Here is a 20362-nt window from a genome sequence, read left to right as displayed (position 1 = left end):
CTTTGCCTAGGGTGAAGGCTACTCTCATGGTTTTTGTCATAAACAGACACCATGATGCAGTGTGAAATAAGTCACACAATGGATACCAGAGAAGTCTGATGGACGCCATTGACATATAATAGGATCCATAGGACTTCTGTCTTAGGGGGCATTCACACTTGTGCCCCTGTGTCATTACGCCAGGTTTCCGTCCTTCGCCCCGGTGAAAATGCACAGAGGATGGCTTCGCGACAGTCAATTTTAGCAAGAGCAAATCGCCGGTGTCCATATGCAGCCTCTCAGTGGGGAAACCAGTTTTTTTGGCCGGACATAAAGTTCTACGTGTCCGGCCAAAAAAAAAAAATTTCCCCGCCGAGAGGCTGCATACAGACACCTGCGGTTTGCTCCTAAAACCCATTCATTTAAAATTGACCCCCGGAAAGCCGTCCCCTGTGCATTTTCACCGGGGCTTAGGACGGATACCTGATACAGGGCGTACAGGGGCGCAAGTGTGAGCGCCCCCTTACAATATGTCTTTATTAAGAGGAACCGTCCGTGGCTTTGACAACATGAGAAGATTCACCAGTGCTCCATTATTTGCTACTTTTCTATGCCAAAATACTGACTCCAATCCAGAGATAAATTTTCCCGTTTATATTGAGAAAATTGCGTCTGCTAGAACAATGAGGGAGATGAGTTATTTGTTATTTCATCCCATTCAGCACTTCTATATTTCTTACATATTTCTGCTATAGATTTTTGTTTTGGTTTTGTGTTTTTTGCCAAGAATTTCCAATGCGCTTTTTATTTTGTTGATAGAAGTATAATGGTAAATGTATACATATATAGTGCTGCAATAAACACAGGCGCACAGCTTGGCGGGCAGTCAAAGCCAAGAACATCTGAATATTGCTCATTACAGCACAAATGATAGAACAGTGCAGTTAGTTTTATGGTGTGTGTCCAGTGCTGTGAGGAATAATAATTGTGAAGTGGATGGACAATGATACGTGGTGTTCAGAATTTTAATCAGATAAAAATCTGAAAAGTGTGATGTGCAAAAGTCTTCAGCGCCCGATATGAATACTTTGTAGAGCCACCTTTATGTGCAATTCCAGCTGCAAGTCTTTTGGGCTCGGTCGCTACCAGCTTTGCACATCTAGAGACTGAAAGTTTTTCCCATTGTTTGCAAAATAGCTCAAGCTCAGCCAGATTGGATGTGAACGGCAATGTTCATGTCTTATCACAGATGCTCAATGGGATTTAGGTCTGAACCTTGACTGGGCCATTCTAATACATGAATATTCCTTGATATAAACCATCTACTGTAGCTCTGGCTGTAGGTTTAGGGTCATTGTCTTGCTAGAAGGTGAATCTTAAAATCTCAGTAAAACACATTTAAGTTTGTGGTTTTAAAGTGACAAAATGTGAAAAAGTTCAGGGGGTATGAATACTTTTGCAAGCCACTGTATTAGTCTGCAGCCACATAGTGTTCTGAATGCGGCTATAGTCACGTTTAGGACTGGGACCCCCAAGTTTTAATGAAACACTGATTCATTTTAGCTACTGTATATCTCTTACTGACTGCGCAATAAAAGCAAAAACATATGGCAGGCAATAAGACATAGCAGAAATTAATGGCTGTATTAGTCTCAAAGGGATTCTACCACTAAACCAACATTTTTTCTAATTACCACGTTGGAATAGCCTTAAAAAAGGCTATTCGTCTCTTACCTTTAGTCGTGGTCTACGTGGCGCCGTTCCTTAGAAATACCGGTTTTAACCGGTATGCAAATGAGTTCTCCGCAGCAATGAGGGCGGGCCACAGCACTCAAACGGTGATGGGAGCGTCCCCACTTCTGCTCAAGAGCTCACTCCAGCGACGCCTCGATCTTCAGCTGCAACCCCGCCTCTTCTGTCTTCCATCTCGGTCCAACCTCTGACGCCTGCGCAGTACGCTCCTGTATTGAAGTACAAGAGCAAGGGCGGCCTCCCAAAAATGTTCGCCGGGTGAAGATGGAGGCATCGCTGGAGTGAGCTCTAAAGCAGCAGTAGGGACACCTCCATCGCCGTTTGAGCGCTGGGGCCCGCCCTCATTGCTGCGGAGAACTCATTTGCATACCGGTTAAAACCAGTATTTCTAAGGAACAGCGCAACGCAGACCCCGTCTAAAGGTAAGAGACAAATAGCCTTTCTTAAGGCTATTCTGACGCGGTAATTAGAAAAAATGTTGGTTTAGTGGTAGAATCCCTTTAAGATGTTAAAGGGGTTGTCTAGCTTCCAAAAATGTATCAGAAAATATATCCACCGCAGTGCTAAATACTGACTGATGTCTTGTGAAGCCTTCTCTTGGCTTTATTTTATTTGAGACTCCTTCTATCACTGTTATTTACATGCAGTAAATCTGTGAAGAAACTACATTTCCCATGATGCATCTCCCTGCTGATTTTCTACTTTTATACACGTAATCCTACATGTGTGTAAATCCCTCGGCATGTTTAATATATCTTCTGACTTTCACTGTATGAAATCATCCAGACACATAAACCCATTCTTGTCATGTCCAAGAACCTTACAAGTATGAGTTCTGGAAACAATGTAACAAACCCTGCACCTATGTGATCAAGGCTAGAGAAAGATCTAAATGGAAGAAAGTTCTAATTCACTGACAGCAAACAGATCTCCAAATATTGAGATGTAGAAACACAACTGTTCTAGTACCCCAGCGACTCTTTACCTATCTTGAGGGTTTGATTCTCTCTGAGAAGACCCCTAAACACAGTGATCTAAGTCTCCTATTAGCTGTCAAGTAGTATAAATGGGAGTTTTCTTGTGTGGGGGTCGGAGGAGGTCAATGTCGTAATAGATGGTACAGTTAGAGGGGTCTTCCTCTTTTTTTGTCGTGTGGTGTCTGAGCCGGGGGCTTCATGGCTCACAATGTGTTCTTGGCTATGATAGTGCTCACTTACACAGCTTGCGGTACATTTGGTTTTGTCTTTTAATTGTTTGCTCAGAGAAAACAAAGCAATGTCAGGAAATGAGGCTGACCCTCTGCCATGACCCGCGTGAGCTGTACATTACCAGGCGGGATCAGGTTCACGCTGAAGCATCACTTCTAGCCTCACATTACATGGCTGTGTGCACAGTCAGTGGCTAGCTGGGATTTCCATGGCTAGCACACTGACCCATTCATCTCTATGGCTGCCCATGTATAATCATGGGCCTATGTACTCAGATCACGTCCTATACCTGTCTGTTTTGCACCCTGGGATCAGTGAATGGGGCAATGGAGAGGCAGCACATGGACGTCATCCATATAATGTACATGCTGTTCAATCACGGGCTGGCTATATGCACACGGTGGTAGTATCACTTACACTTGACAATCATCCATACGGAGAGAGAAAAATAATACAAAAAAAATACATGTATACACTGTAATATCTGTGTTCTTCAGTCTGTATACATAGATCGAAAAGAATAACATTTATAGCAAATAATATTTTAATTATATTTTATTAAATAATATTATTAAATATTGAAAAAAATAAATATATACCTAAAGGGTCAATAAATAAATTGGTAGATACAGGGATTGTGTTACCTGCCATGCAGCCCAGAAACAAGGGGGGAAGGGGGCCTGCTGACCAGCAGTTGTTTTTAATGAATTATTATTATTTACGAATTATTAATATAATTATTATTTACTAATAATAATTATTTATTTTATTTATTGCAGATTATCTATTGTTTTATTTAATGAGTTAATGGTTACTATTAATTAATACTCACCTCTACTTGCTCAGGGCTCCTTCTCTCCAGCCCAAGCTGCTCTTCCGCATGGTGTCTTCACACTGTGTAGCATCTTCTAAAGCTACTCCATGATACCGTTTCCCTGAAAATAAGACAGTGTCTTATATTAAATTCTCTTCCGAAATATGTGATTTGTCTTATTTTCGGGGGATGCATTATGCAATGGCTGGAGCGGGGGACAATCGGCAGTCATGCCGGTGCTTCCTTAGCGGAGCTCCGGCATGACTGCCGGTTGTAGGTGGTCCAGGAGGTGAAGGGGGTGTGTCCTATTTTCAGGGGAAATAGGGTAGCAGCACCAGGGCCTTACTGAATAGGCCAATGTACTCTGGCAGACAAGTATAGAGACCACTAAGAGGGCAGTATACTGTGTGTGAGGACAGTGGGGGCATAAGGGCTCGTTCACACGGGGCAAGAGGGGGCAGATTTTGATGCCGAATCCACCTCAGAATCCGCCCCCTCACAATGGAGGTCTGTATAGACCGCTAGCTTCCTTTTTTCCATAAGTGGCATGTTCCGGAGCTCACGGAAAAAAGAAGCGAGCTGCCCTTTCTTCAGGCGGACTCCACGGCTGATTCAACCCCGGCGTCCGCCTCTCGGCAGCTCCCTCTGGACTAGGCTCATTCATTTGGGCCAGACTGTCGGAAGCCGCGACAGTCGCGGCAGGCTTCCCACGTCAAAATCAAGACCAAAATACGCCATACTGTGCCCCGTGTGAACTAGCCCTTATACTGTTCTGGGGTACTAAGGGGGTCTTTAAAGATGGAGTCTTTCGAGCAGTGCATGACTGGAGACAACCAACTATTAAAAAAAGTGAAAATGTGTCAAACTTTGGGCCCACATCACCATAGAGACTTACAAATCCAATATTTTTATACTATTACTTATGCTAAAGACAGGATATATCTTATACACACAATACACAGTATATATTACAATGTGGTAGAATCTTGTATACAATGAGTATGACTCTGTCTAGGTAGATTTACAGTAACTATCCGTACACAATAGTGTATTTTTCCTGTTTGCTGTCATTCCTTGCATTGTTATTGTGTCCTTTCTTGGCATAGTGGGAACCAGTCTGGCTATTGCTAAATAAGGGCAGAGTCTTACTAGTCCTTATTGTAGACTGAACCCAAAGAACAGGCTATAAAAGGAAGGAGATTTCCTGATGTGATCTCAGCTTAGTGTAACATACAAAGATGCTGAGAAAAATGGAGATGTGTGTGTCACAATCATCTGCTTACTTAAGGATCCTTCTAGGTAAGCTAGAAAAGTATCTGAAAAATAAGAATACAATTATTTCTAGCCGCCATACCAGTCAAGGCTTCATAGTAGGTTTTATGTTTTTAGTCCTGAGTAGAGATGAGCGAGTAGTATTCGATCGAATACCTCGCCGCCATAGGAATGCGTGTAAGGGGGTTAAGTGAATATTCGATGCCCTTAACCTCTTGGTGTTTGGCCGCTTACACGCATTCCTATGGCGGCGAGCTATTCGATCGAATACTACTCGCTCATCTTTAGTCCTCAGTGTTTAGTGAACTTTGGTTTATACTAAAAAGCTACCTGAAAAACCTTATTACGAAGAACAAAAGGACCTATGATCATCATAATAGGAAAAGTAAGAGCAGATCGGCTGGTAACTAGACTGGCCTTGTTGTGCAGTGGTGAATTTTTTAATTTTTTTCCCACCCTCCTTTCCAAAAGCCAGAACTTTTATAATTTCCATTCGATAACTGTAAGGCGGCTTGTTTTCTATGGGACAAATTGGACTTCCTAATGGCAGAATTTTATATTTCATCTGAGTACTGAGAAAGCCCCCAAAAAATGTTTTATAGGGTGAAAGAGGCGAAAAAAAACACAGTTCTGCCATTTTCTCTTGGGCTTTGTTTTTACAGCATTCATTATACAGTAAAAATGATAGGATACCAATATTCCTTCAGGTCAATATGAGCACCGTGATGCCAAATTTATGTACTGTATATACTCGAGTATAAGCCGATCCAAATATAAACCGAGGCCCCTAATTTTATCACAAAAAACTGGGAAAACTTATTGACTCGAGTATAAGCCGAGGGGGGGAAATGCAGCAGCTACTGGAAAATTTCAAAAATTAAAATGGTGCAGTTTTTGGGTGCAGTAGATGCTGGGGAAGGGGAGGGGGTGTTTTGGTTGTCTGTCTGCCCCTTCCCTGAGCTTGAGACTGTTCCCCCTCCCCCCCAAACACACACTTGGAATTCAGCCTGGCTGAGTATAGGGGGATCTGCAGTGCTCCTATTAACCCCTTCCCGATGGAACAGGAGCACTGCAGATCCCCTATATTCAGTAGACCGGACACTGTCAGACACAGGGATACCTAATGTGTTTGTGTTTCATAGTAATTTTCTACTTTTATATGAATTCTAGGGAATTATATTTTCTAAAGCATTTTTTTTTCTTCACTATTTTATGGGAGATTCTATACATTACTATTGTGGCTGATCATAGACTAGCTCCCCCCCCCCCAAAAAAAAATAAAAAAAATAAAAAAATAAAAAGTGTTTTCTTGCTTGACTAGAGTATAAGCCGAGGGGGGCTTTTTCAGCACAAAAACTGTGCAGAAAAAATTGGCTTATGCTCGAGTATATACGTTTATTTTCTGAACCTTTAAATATACCGTTAAAGAAATTTTAACCCTTTAAAAATTTTAAAATTAAATTTTTTATACCTTTAAATAAATTTAATATTTTTTTTTTCTCATCACCATATTATAGCCTTCATAACTTTTTAGATTTCTGTTTACAGAGTTTGTTTAACCACTTCCGGGCCACTCAAAGAATATATACCTCAAGACGGGCCACTTTTGACCCTACAAGGACGTACCCATATGTTTTTGCAAGGTTAATGAGTGCTGTGTGCACAACTATAGGAAATGCCATGATAAGGCTGAGTTCACATGGGGTGTTTTGGTCAGGATTTTGAGGCCGTATCTGCCTCAAAATACTGACCAAAAAGACAGCTCCCATTCAACTCAATGGGAGCCGGTCAGGTCTTTTTTCCGGGAGCCAGTTCGTTTTTTTTGTTTACATTTTCTCGGATATTAAAATAATGAAAAAACATGGAAAAAAAAATATCATAGCTCTCAAAACCACATGTATGAATAAACCCAAAAATGTTTGCGGTCCTGAACCAGGGTAAATAGCCCAGTACTGAAATGGTTAAGGGCTATTTTTTGTGGGATGAGGTATTTTTTTTATTGCTACCATTATGGAATACATGTGACTTTTTGATTACTTTTTATTACATTTCCGAGGGGGCGAGAACAGACCGAAAAATAGTGATCTGCACATTTTAATTTTAAATTCTGTTGCGGCATTCACCGTATAGGGTAAATGCTTTTACGTTTTAACAGTTCTGGAAATTTTAGACTTAGTTGTACTGAATAGGTTTAAGTTTTTTCGTTTTTAGTGATTTTTTTTATTTATTTATAAAATAGGGAAAGGGGGTGATTTAAATTTGTATTATTTTTTATATTTTGGACATTTTTTTTCATCTGAACTCTAGGGGTTTATTACTTCTGTATTGCAGTATACTGTCTGATCACCGCATTTTTACTACATTATGCCACTGGTCTTGGAAAGCTTCCCAGATGTCATGACTAGAGATGAGCGAACACTATTCGAAACAGCCGTTTTGAATAGCACGCTCCCATAGAAATTAATGGACGTAGCCGTCACGCAGGGGGTTAAGCGGCCAGGCGCCCGCAAAGTCTGTGCGCCGACCGCTTCCATTCATTTCTATGGGAGCGTGCTATTCGAAACGGCTGTTTCGAATAGTGTTCACTCATCTCTAGTCATGACAACTGATCGAGTTCCCCTTTTGACACTGCAGGGGGCAGCTAATATTTCTAAGATGGAGGCACCCATGTGCAGCAATAGCTCAGATACCCCAGTCATAAATGACTATGGCATCACAGTGTTTCAGCTCCGGCCCCACGTGGTCCAAACGCCACGGTTTAGCTGCTGCAAACACATTGCAGCAAAAATCGCAGTGTTTTACAGTCCCTGCAAAGTGGATGAGATTCACTCATTGCAGAAAAAAATATGCGCAGCGTTAATGCTGCGATTTCCAAAACAATCTTTTTTTTGGAAATTGCAGCATGTCAATTATACCTACAGGAAAACACTGCCAGAAGAACTACAATGCGTTTCCACATTTTCCTGAATCGCTCTTTTGCTGCAGCTCTTGACTGTGACCTTTAGTTCACATCTGCGTTGGTAATCCGTTTGGGGGAGCCCACATGCGGACTCCCCCAAATGGGCTACCGAACGCACTGGCAAGCGGTGTGCGGAGAAAGCACACGGACCCCATAGACTATAATGGGGTCTGTGTGTTCTCTGCGCGGTGTCCGCATGGAACATGTGGACAGAACAGTAGATCATGATCTACTTTCATATCCGCATGATTTGTGCGGGCAGCGCGCGGAAAGCACACGGACCCCATTATAGTCTATGGGGTCGTGTGCTTTCACTGCACACCGCTTGCCAGTGCGTTCGGTAGTTCGTTCGGGGGGTTCCCATGCAGACTCCCCAAACGGATTACCAAACGCAGATGTGAACTAAGGGTCACAGTCAAGACTTGTGCTGGCAGAAGCTGAAATGTATGGAGAACGTATAGCATCAATGCGAACTGGACTTTAATGTGACTCTACTGAATATGTTTTAACCAGGCTGCAAAATTCTGTCTATCAAGTGAAAACTGAAAAAAAAGCAAAAAAAAAACAACCCCCAAGCATCTGTCTGCCAAGTTGTGTTGTAGTGAATAGGAAAGGGAGGGGATGTGACAGTCAGAGGGGTTTCTGATAGATCACAGATGACATCTCATATTCTCCAGCAGTATGAAGTCTCAATAAGGAACACGTTAGAAAACACTGCACCTTTCCAGGGATTGTACTATCCACTAAGTATAAGAATAATAGGTGTGAACAGCCTTCTAATGTAGATTGTTATCTCCATTCCTCATATACGGAGAGGACGTACATATTTTGCCTCCCTCAGCTGACTTCCCTATTTTTCTTGCCTGACCTCTTGTCCCAGCACTTCTGCCTCAATGACTTATACTTCCTTCCTTAATGAATCAATTCAATTAGACGTAGAAAACATCTGAAATGAGAAAGTGCAGCCTATAATAGTAGACTAAAGTCATTAACCTTCTCCTACTGGCTCTATAAAAACACCCTAAGAGCTTACGCTCTACTTTTTTGGTTGGCGCAAAAAAATAGCGGCCGAATTCAGAATGTTGGGGTGAACTGTCCGCAGAACAGCTAGACGTTGCAAACGTACAGGGCTTATTGAGCATTGACAAAGCCATGTTCTATCCTTGAGAGTGGGAGATCAACTGTTGGGACCGTCGCAGATCAGCCGTTTCTTGAATTATTTAGATTCTGACCAGGACATGCGAGACATACCCTTGAATGCTTTTAGCAACAGTTTCGACGATATGACTGCCCCATAATCATGTACAGAAAATAGAATAATATAAAGTCTATGTATCAGACACCGGTGTTAACCAGTTCCATCCCAGGCCTTAGTCTTAGAACATGAAACCGTACAGGATACATGCCAAGGGTACTGCTAACTCGGTCCTTCTTCTTTACTTCACCTGTAATAACCTGAAATTAAGACTTGACAACTTCTTTGGATTGATTGGCCATAGCAGCCATTTTATTAAATAAAATAAATAACCAAGTGCAAAAACACAAACCCAACATATCCAACAATAAGTACTGTGAACACCTCTCGTGTCTACCCCAACCCTTACCTGTAAACCGCTGAACAATGACGGAGATCCTCGAAGCCCAAAAAACAATTTCTAAACATCCCCTTAAACCACCAGCTATTATACCCCCAGACGTTCCACACCAGTTTGGGGACACCAAATTGCGCCTCGGTGCTCCTTCTATTTTCCTTGGCCAAACAGGCCAAACCCCTTAAAACCACTTTTCCAGAAAAACAAATTCCACCAAAACCTGCTAATGGTTTCGGGGAGTCCAGACCCTACCATGAGGCCCTCCCCACCAACAGTATTACCAAATCCACCAACCTTGAGGAGCCCCCACTACCAAGGCCACTGTGACAATAGCCACACCTCAACTACCCAAACCCATTACCTAGGGTAGGGGGTAGGTGGGCGGAGGCTTTCTCCTGGCAACAACTGCTATGTTCCTCACAGTGGAAACTGACAGGTTAAATCTCTGAGACAACTTTTTGTATCCTTCCCCTGAGCAACTATGTTGAACAATCTTTGTTTTCAGATCATTTGAGAGTGGGCTGTCCATGCTCGGCGACCATCAAACTGAACTGAACTTGAATTGTTTTGTAAAGAGGAATGGTCCAAAATCCCTTCATGCAGGATCCAGGAACTGATTAAAAGCTACAGGAAGCGACTAGAGGCAAAAGGAGGAGCTACTAAATATTAATGTCACTTTTCTGTTGAGGTGCCCATATTTTTGCACCGGTCAAATTTTGGTTTAATGCATATTGCACATTTTCTGTTAGTACAATAAACCTCATTTCAATCCTGAAATATTACTGTGTCCATCAGTTATTAGATATATCAAACTGAAATGGCTGCTGCAAACACCAAAATATTTAGAACTAAAAATGATTAAGATTAATAGGGGGGCACTAACTTTTTCATAGGACTGTAAGAAGAAAAACAAGAAGTAAAATCTGCTGAAATTTAAAGTATAAGTTTGGGCCAAGCCAACTACCAATACTTATAGCAGTGGCCTCATATAGGGGTAGCAAGTGATAGAGCCTCTGCACGAGATAGGGAACTAGTGACGTAACATGGAGTCTGGGACCCCTCAGAGGGGACACTTCAGAGGAGTCATAGAAGCTGAACGAGACTGTAGTGTATGGGCGTCAGTGGCTGCATATTGTGACTGGGACAATATATATGGATTGGTGGTGACCAACCTGCTCCATATATGTCTCACATGGACAGCCTAAAAGACTCAGAGGTAACTGCCCTATGTGACATGAAAACCTATAGATAAATGTGTTCTTGCAGTCGATGGCAGGATTTATTGGCTCTTACATTCTGGTAGTCAAAACTTTTTTATTATTATTATTTATTTTTATTTTTAAGACTTCTGGCTTGTTTTTTGCAGGAGGATCTGTACATTTTTATGCATAAGGTACATATAAACTATGAACTCTTACAATGCTATTGTGCAGGAATGGCTACAGTGCTTATGTGAACACCTTGACATGAACGGGTTAAGATGATGACTATGACCACAAATATCATCTTTGCCGCTTCTATTTGAAAAGAAGCAAAAGAAAAAAAAAAGTACACCATTTTCACCATTTTCCTCATATGCTCTGTAATTCCTGGGAAAATAACATGCTGCGCTGCAAATAACACATGGGAATGAATTTTTTTTTCTGCCGTTTTAGTGCAAATAAACAAAAGGGGGATGAAAGAAAGATCCTAAAACAACTCGAGACCACAAAACCTAGAGAATATGAAGTTTTTCTCAGCCTCTATGTATAGCATAGGAACTTAGATATGAGAATGATTAAGATCTGTTTCAAGGTTTTGGGATTTTCAAGTCCAATGTGGTTATTCTATCAGACTAGAGCTTTATATCTATACAAATAAATCACTTATTGATTCAATCTATGTATGGAGATACCAGTATATATATATTCACATATCCTGACATTGGGTATTCCTAACTGGACATGTAACAATGCTGGATATTATTTTATCCACTTAAATCCTTTGGATTTAATATTGGGAGATGTGTTTAAAAAATTGCCCACGGGAGATACATAACACTACGACATAGTTTCTCTCTAGGGAAGGACGACTGACCTGGGATGTTCCAGATGTGGCGAGCTGATTGCGGCTCATTGTCACTGCTTTTGGGAGTGCCCTCGAATAAAACTATTCTGGAAACAGGGGGTGGCTGGGGGCTAAGCACAGATCATTCCATACAGAGAACTGAAAGAGCTTTAAGGCTAAGGCCCCACGGGCCATAATTGCAGTGCTAAAGCGCTGCGGAAAGAACCGCTGTGTGAACGCATTGCGGTTCTTTCCACAGTGCTTTGAAGAGAAAGTTCACAGAGTTTTCCTCTGCGGACTGTCTGTTACAATTATATCTATGAGAAAGCCACCGGCGTTTCCGTAGATATAATTGATATGCTGCAATTTGCAAAGCCGCAACGGCTTTGCAAATCGAAGCGTGTCCGCTGTGCGTTTTTTTCCGCGAAGTGGGCATGGGATTCACATGAATCCCATCCCCTTTGCTTGCACTGTAAAACGCTGCGATTTTTCCCATAGCATCTCCGCTGCGGGCAAATCACAGCGTTTACGTCCCGTGGGGCCTCGGCCTAAGTTGTGATCCCTTCTACTACCTTTCTTTAGCTTTACCTTGGAGCTTTTGTCTTTGTTTATTGAACTATCTATGCTGCTGTAACACACTGAATTTACCCATGCTGGGACTAGTAAAAGATTATCTTATCTTATCTTTTCAGCTGTGCCTAAGGCTAGGTTCATACTAGTGCTCACTTCACGTTTGAAAACCAGGTGGAAACCCGGAAGACCCCATTATAGTCCATGGGGTCTGTGGATTTCCAAGGGTAACTGCTTTTTAAGCAACTTAGCTTGGGAACCTGATCAATGAAAGCTGAACATTAGTGTGAACCTTTTATTATTATTATTATTATTATTATTTATTTATTTATTTATATAGCACCATTAATCCCATGGTGCTGTACATTATTATATTAATTCCATGGTGCTGTACATTATTATATTAATCCCATGGTGCTGTACATTATTATATTAATTCCATGGTGCTGTACATTATTATATTAATCCCATGGTGCTGTACATTATTATATTAATTCCATGGTGCTGTACATTATTATATTAATCCCATTGTGCTGTACATTATTATATTAATTCCATGGTGTTGTACATTACTATATTAATTCCATGGTGCTTTACATTATTATATTAATTCCATGGTGCTGTACACTATTATATTAATTCCGTGGTGCTGTCCATTATTATATTAATTCTGTGGTGCTGTACATTATTATATTAATTCCATGGTACTGTACAGTATTATATTCCATGGTGCTGTACATTATTATATTAATTCCATGGTGCTTTACATTTGGGGTTTTATATACAGTACACAAAATATATAAGACAGATATAATACTAACAATGACTGTCACAGTGGGGTAGAGGGCCCTGCCCGCGAGGGCTTACAGTCTATGAGGGAAGGGGGGTAGAGACAGAAGGAGAGGGGGAGACTGTACAGATGGCGGTGCGGTGATAGTGTTATTGGAGGTTGTAGGCCTTCCTGAATAGGGGAGTCTTCAGGGTCTTCTTGAATCCTGTGATTGTGGGGGTCAGTCTTATGTGTCTTGGTAAGGAGTTCCAGAGTATGGGGGATGCACGGGAGAAATCTTGGAGACGGTTGTGTGAAGAGCGGATAAGAGCAGAGCGGAGTAGGAGGTCAGAAGTTACGTGTGGGCAGGTAGCGAGAGATTAGGTCAAAGCTATACTACCTACTGTCTCTATCCCTCTCCCCCCATAGATTGTAAGCCCTCGCGGGCAGGGCCCTCTATCCCACTGTGCCAGTCGGTCATTGTTAGTATTATATCTACTTGTATATTTTGTGTATTGTATGTAACCCCCAAAATGTAAAGCACCATGGAATTAATGGTGCTATATAAGTAAACAATAATAATAATAATATGGAGCGGACAGGTTGTGGATGGCTTTGTAGCCAATGAAGGGATTAGCAGAAGGGAGCGGACAATGAAGGACAGTAGGGAGAGGTGTATTAAGCGAGCAGCACAGATTACGGTGGACTGGAGGGGGCGAGAGTATTCGCTGGGAGGCCAAAGAGAAGTGGGTTGCAGTAATCTAAGCGGAAGATAATGAGGGCATGAACTAGCATTTTTGTAGTTTCAGGGGTGAGGAAGGAGCGGATTCGATGGATGTTCTTGAGTTGGAGGCGGCAGGTGGTGTTAAGTGTTGTGATTTGCCTAGTATATGACTATCCTACACACCTGGCTAGCATCTCACATTTTTTGGAAAAAAACTAGTTTTAATATTATAAATGGACTGGTTAAACTCTTTTCTACAAAAGGAAGTGATGGTAAAAAGTTTTTTGATACCTGGTTATTGTTCATCAGACTGCTACATTTCCATAGTAAAAAGGAGCTTTCACATTCTCATCGATGTGCGGTATAATATAACGCTAGAAAGCCAACAATGCCTGAATTCAGTGCAATGTCGGCTTTCCCAGTACGTGCCCCGCTGCTGGAGATATCAGCGCCATTAATACTGGCACCATTAATTTTCCACTGGTGAAATATTATATTATGTTATTAAATATTTTACAAATTTTTTTGCTTCAAATTTATTTTTTTCCTATTTTCCTACTCTAAAACCTCAGTGCGTCTTATAGTCCGAAAAATACGGTACTGATCCTGGCCTTGCCAGGATCGGTAAGTATATAGGGACCGTTACCGGTTGGAGTAACTCCAGCAGGTAACAGCTTATTAAGGAAAAATGAAAAACCACAGCGGTAGTGTCTGTCACCGGGCCCCTAATGTCCCGGGCTCTGTGGCAGCTGCCTCTGCTGCCTCTGCGGTAGTTATGCCACTGATTGTAGGGGTTAACAGACCATTCATGTTCCAAGGAATTCTAGGAAAGGACTATGCAATTAAGTTCTCCTCCATAGAAAGAGAAAAACTCACCTTGGCACCAAAAGGCTTGGCCTTAACCCAAAGGAACTTTCTGATTTAGAAACGAATTCTTTGTTAGACAGGTACACTGACAATAAAGTGATCACTCCGTTCAGCTGTAATCTGTGGCCTAGTCTGACAATAAGGGAGCCTGCACACGGAGTTTACGCTCGCTCATTCTGAACGTAAAACTCGTTCAGAGTGAGCGGCGTAAAAAAAAGATTCCATTGACTTGAATGGGTGCCGGTATACTCACATTCCCCATTGAAATCAATGGGAGGCTTTTTTTTACCTATTGCTTTCAATGTGATACGCGCGTATGGTTGGACATGTCTAGGTTTGTGTCATCCGATGACCAGATTTCATACAGATACTCAATACAACCAGGCTATGTGTTGTTTTAATATTAAATTAATATTATATTAAATATATAATATAATATAATATGATTATTGATATTATTAATAGTAATCAATTATTAAATACTAATAAAAAAAAAAAAATTAACATTATATTAAATTTAAGATTAAATAAGAAACTACTCAGTTTATTTTTATATATACAGTAGTCATACTGGGTAGCTTAGATGACATCTAGGTGCAGAGTCAGACCAAGCAGTTTTCTTCCCTGGGCCTTATTTTTTCAACCGTACTGCAGCAGTGCCCCATTCCCAATGAGCTGCCTGAGGCCATTGTGGGGGCACATATTCCTGGATCATATCTCCCATAGCCGGGGGCATAACTAGCCATAACTGAGCCCCATAGCAAACTTTTGATTTAGTCCACACCATGGTATAGCACCCCCTTTCCTGGCCCCCACACAGCATAATGCTCCATTTATACACAGTATAAGGTCCCAAAGTGGCCTCCAGACAATATAATATCCCATAGCATCCTCTCGACAAAGTATAATGTCCCATAGCAACCCATGCACACAGTATAATGTCCCATAGTAGCCCCTGTACACAGTGTAATGAAGCCAAAGCGGCCTCTCCACACAGTATAATGTCCCATAGTGGCCCCTGCACACAATATAATGTCTCATAGCGCCCTTCCACCCAGTGGTCACAGTGGTCCCTCCACACAGTATTATGTCCCATAGTGACCCCTCTATACAGTATTATCAATTTATCTTCCAAACCTCTGACTTCAGCTGAAGAATCTGTCCATCAAAAGGGACTTTCCTTTGTTCCAACCAATAAATTCAATCTTTTTTGTTGGACTAAGGATATACATTTGTTCATCCGCAAATTGCGGTGGCATAAGTTTTTCAAACTTAAAGAGAGACGTGAGTGTGCCGATATGGGGATCTCTTCAGACATGCTGTCCGATGTGCGTCTATTATATGGATTGTCTGAGGATCCATCAGAGATCTCCAGTATAGGCCCATTCACTACTCTCAAAAATAAAAGTACAGCCACTCCTCCTGTTGGGGATGTTTCTTGTTTGGATATTTTTATGGATCTTGTGTTGCATGACTTAGAAAATATACCCAACCACCCTGCACGTTTATATTGTACACGTGAACAACTGGCTGCTCTGTCCACCCTCGAGACTGATCGGTCCCGAGTTGTGAAGGCTTCGGATAAGGGAGGTAACGTTGTTGTGATGGACACTGATGTTTATAAAAACGTGTGTGAAAAGTTACTATCTGACAGGACTTCTTATGAAATATTGGACCATGATTCTACTGATAAATATTGGCATGCACTTAAAAATATCTTGTCTGATGCATTATCGGCAAATCTTATCAGTAAGGAGGAATATACCTTCTTGTTACCTAGTCATCCAAGAATTGCAATGTTTTACTCCCTTCCGAAGCTTCACAAAGGGACCACCCCTTTAAAAGGAAGGCCGATCGTCTCGGGGGTGGGCTCCCTCTGCCAGAACATCGGTATTTACATCGATAAGATACTCTCCCCATTTGTTAGTTCCCTTCCCTCATACGTGAGGGATTCAATGGACCTCCTTAAGAGGTTGGAGGATTAGCATGTGGATGATAATTGTTTGTTAGCCTCCATAGATGTTGAGGCACTCAATTCCTCACAACCATGGTCTTACAGCTGTCAGGTCTTTTCTTCAGACCCGTGGTCTTGCTCTAAGAGCTCATAGTGAATTTGTACTTAAGCTCTTGGAATTCTCCCTCACCAGGAACTACTTTATGTTCAACCGGCGAGTCTTCCACCAGCTCAGGGGCTGTGCAATGGGCAGCCCCTGTGCACCAGCTTATGCCAACTTGTTCCTGGGCTGGTGGGAGCACTCGCTGGGTACTGGTGGGGGAGAATTTGTCTCTATGTAGTGGGTCCAGGTTTGGGCCCGCTACATAGATGACATCATGGTCATCTGGGAGGGGTCCAGATTGGATTTTGAAAAATTTGCATCATCTTTAAATGCCAATGATATCGGTCTCTATTTTACCTTTGAGATTGAATCTGGTTCCCTACCATTTTTGGACCTTGAAATTTCGATGGCAGGGGGTGGTGAACTCCATACAATGGTTTATCGTAAATCCACAGCTACCAACTCTCTCTTGGAAGAGTCATCACTCACTGTCCTTGAAAAAAGGCATTCCGAAGGGTCAGTGTTTGAGGCTCCGACGGAATTGCACAACCACAGCTGAATTTAGGAAACAGGCTGATGATGTACGGCTCAGATTCCGTGCGAGAGGCCATGAGTAGGAAGGCGGGATTGGTAAGTATATAGGGCCCATTACTTTGTGGAATAAAGCGGAATTTGCAGATGAGATCAGGTAATATCTGCATGTAGCTGTACAGATGACCCCTGGAATGAATTTTACTGGTGGGCCCTAGGGACCCCAGTCTGATACTGGTTGTACTGTACAGATAAGTAAAGAAGAGATTCTGTACCTTGTACCTGCCGGAAGAAAAGAAGATGAAGGCGTGGAAGAAGGAGGCCAGGAGGACGTCGCTGGAAGGCGGGACCGAAGATGACGTCCACCAGTGCATGAACCACCCACCGGTATGATTTGCATATTGGTTTTTGGGGTATTAGTTTAAAACGGGGGGGCAGGGGCATTTAAAATACCATTAATGGTGCCTGAATAGCCTTTTTAAAGGCTATTCAGGCATATGTGGGACTCATAGGGCATAATTTTGATGATAGAGTCCCTTTAAGACAAAGAAAGTCCTTACTTAGTACAATAATACGTGGTGTAAACAATTACTCATTCATCACAGTTACTGTGAGAATAAACAGTCAGCGACTTCGCTCAGTATTTCGCCTGCATCTGTCCAACATCCTCTGCCTTTCTACAAGGCTGTTATTCCTATATGTACCCGTCTTTCTAACATCTGCTTTCCATTTTATGTTATTTAGGCTTTTGTTCTATCAAATGCATTTGGCTAAAATACATCTCAATGGCATAGGAAATATTTTTATTCAAAGTAAATTTTTTAGTAATTGTCCTTACTTTCCATCTTATAAATAGCTCCGTGAATATGCCCAGCCATTTTTTTATGTATTTTTTTTTCTCTCTGAATAATAATTTGGTGAACTCATTTCGCAGTTTCACGCTCTACCATTTAGGTTGTTTGTGTGGTCGCTGAGAGTGATTGAAACAAGCTAAATGCTAATGTGTTTTTTAGGGAGAACAATGGAATAAAAAGTGAAAATCAATAAATGGGGTCAGAATAAATTATGATTTACAAACCTTTCATTTATACTCTGGTATTGCTTGACATAAGGAATCGGGGTTAGAAGAATGCAAAAAATATGCAGTATATGAGCCTTGAACTTCAGTATTATGGGGCACAGGGCATGTTGGAGGTAAGGGCATACATAGAGATAATGGGGTCCCATACCAAAGGTTAAATGGATTAGTGTTAAATTGTTAACACTACAGGAGGGTAGCAATGGGGAAGGGGGGTGCAGAGGTAGCAGTCAATACCTGAAACTGGATCCTGATGGCTCCAAAGGTATGGGGGTACACAGTAGATAGGGGCCCCATAACAGATTTTTCCTCTGCCTCAAACTCTTGGGTCATGTACATATTTAATCTTTGGTTAAATGGTTGTAGAGGACCTGTCTAGAGAGAACCACTGTCCAGATCCTTTCCATGCTCTCTTCATTGGTTCCATTGGGGTTACATGGCTAACCTTGATGGTGGAATGAAAATATCCAAAATTGTTGCAGCAAACTAGAATGGGTCCCAAGTCTCTTATTGCTTCTAATCCTAATAACTGAATCAGGGTAATATTTTTAGTGATCATTGGTGGTCCCAGAGGAGCGATCTACCGTGATCTTATATTTAGAATCTGTAGATAGTGTAGATAATGAATGTTCTTTGTGTGGAATACCCCTTTAACTATCATTTAGAAGGAGATATTGTTAATATTTTAGGGTGGGTATGTAAAAACTTCCAAGTGTCTTAAAAGATGTTGCTTGTATTTTGTAAGACCTGAAGACCGTCACGACGGTGGTAGGCAGTACTACTTGATGTCCTCACACATGTGACTGTCAGCCTCAACTTTGGGACCTAACAATTTATATATAATGTCAGGGTCTGGGGTTGCTAGGTGGGGTCGCATACACACACAAGTCCAGATTATTTAGTCCAAAACAAAGGTAAAGTTTATTTTTACTCAAAAAGGTAGTGCAGCAACAAAAGGAAACAATATAAAAATAAATCCCTGCCCGGCTAGGCTCTAACTAAACATAGAATAGGTTACCTCACCTAGAATAACAGAAATCAAAAGCCAGTAGAATCATTCAGGACACAGCTCCCAAAAACACTCCTCTCTGTTTGCTCTCCAGCCAAGCTTTTCCAAAGTGTTGCTGCTTGGGCTGGCTCTCTGCAGCTGAGTCGCTGCCAGAACATCCCCAAAGTGTGGACTGGAGGGGGGTGGAATGATGGGTCCCACTACCAACCTACCTGCCATTCCTAAAAATACAGCCCAGTACTGAGCATTTACCAAAATGCTCAGCAGACGAAAGTTGTCTGCTGAGAACAAACATTCTTTCTGGAGTTTTCTCATCTCACCCACCTGGGTAGTCTGGGTGAGATGTACACCCCCTCCATTACCTGACCAGCCATTGACTTACAATAGGTATGGTTTGCTTGAATGGTGAAGTGCTGAATGGCGTCTCACTCAGTGCTACACCATAGATACTGTTACTCTCTCACCCAATGCAGTTCTCGTTGTTCTTCTCGTGGATGTCACTATGTTTCTGTATCTCATCACTTGGGTGCTAGGTCACACACATGTTCCGTCTTATCTACTCTTAAAGGATCAGTATACATTAAAGGCTGTTAAAATCAACGGGAGAGGGGCAACACGGTGGCTCAGTGGTTAGCACTGCAGCCTTGCAGCTCTGGAGCCCTGGGTTTAAATCCTGCCAAGGACAACATCTGCAAGGAGTTTGTATGTTCTCCCCGTGTTTGCGTGGATTTCCTCCCATACTCCCAAAGACATACTGATAGGGAAAATAAAAAAGTACATTGTGATCCCTATATGGGGCTCACAATCTACGTGAGAATCTTTATAAGGACGCATTTAAGATAATGTCGTATGTTTGCTTTGTACGAATGAACTCGAGGGAGAGGTAAAATACGGATTGATCCGGGTTCTATTAGTATGTCGCTCAGGACAATATCTCTAATTAGCTCCGTAATTCAGGTTCTTAACAGACCAAAACAGTCTGAGCAGTCGCTGCCTGTATAATAATAGCTAGTGAATAGGTCGCGCTCTTCCATTCTCACTGGTATATCTATGGTTGCCCCTTCCTTTACAAACGCCATGTCACCTGAGACATCTGGGCAAATCTTTATTGCATGTGCAGTCTTCAATTTCCTCA

General features: G+C 41.8%; 1 protein-coding gene across 2 annotated transcripts in view; it reads left to right on the top strand.

Moving 5' to 3' along the window:
* LHX6 (LIM homeobox 6) overlaps positions 1-20362 on the top strand; it is a 117365-nt gene that overhangs the window by 74751 nt on the left and 22252 nt on the right. The window lies entirely within an intron of this gene.

This window comes from Leptodactylus fuscus, chromosome 11 (assembly GCF_031893055.1).
Source record: "Leptodactylus fuscus isolate aLepFus1 chromosome 11, aLepFus1.hap2, whole genome shotgun sequence".
Taxonomy (NCBI): Eukaryota; Metazoa; Chordata; class Amphibia; order Anura; family Leptodactylidae; genus Leptodactylus; species Leptodactylus fuscus.
Note: the sequence above shows the minus strand (reverse complement) of the source record. Positions and strands in the feature narration are given on the sequence as shown.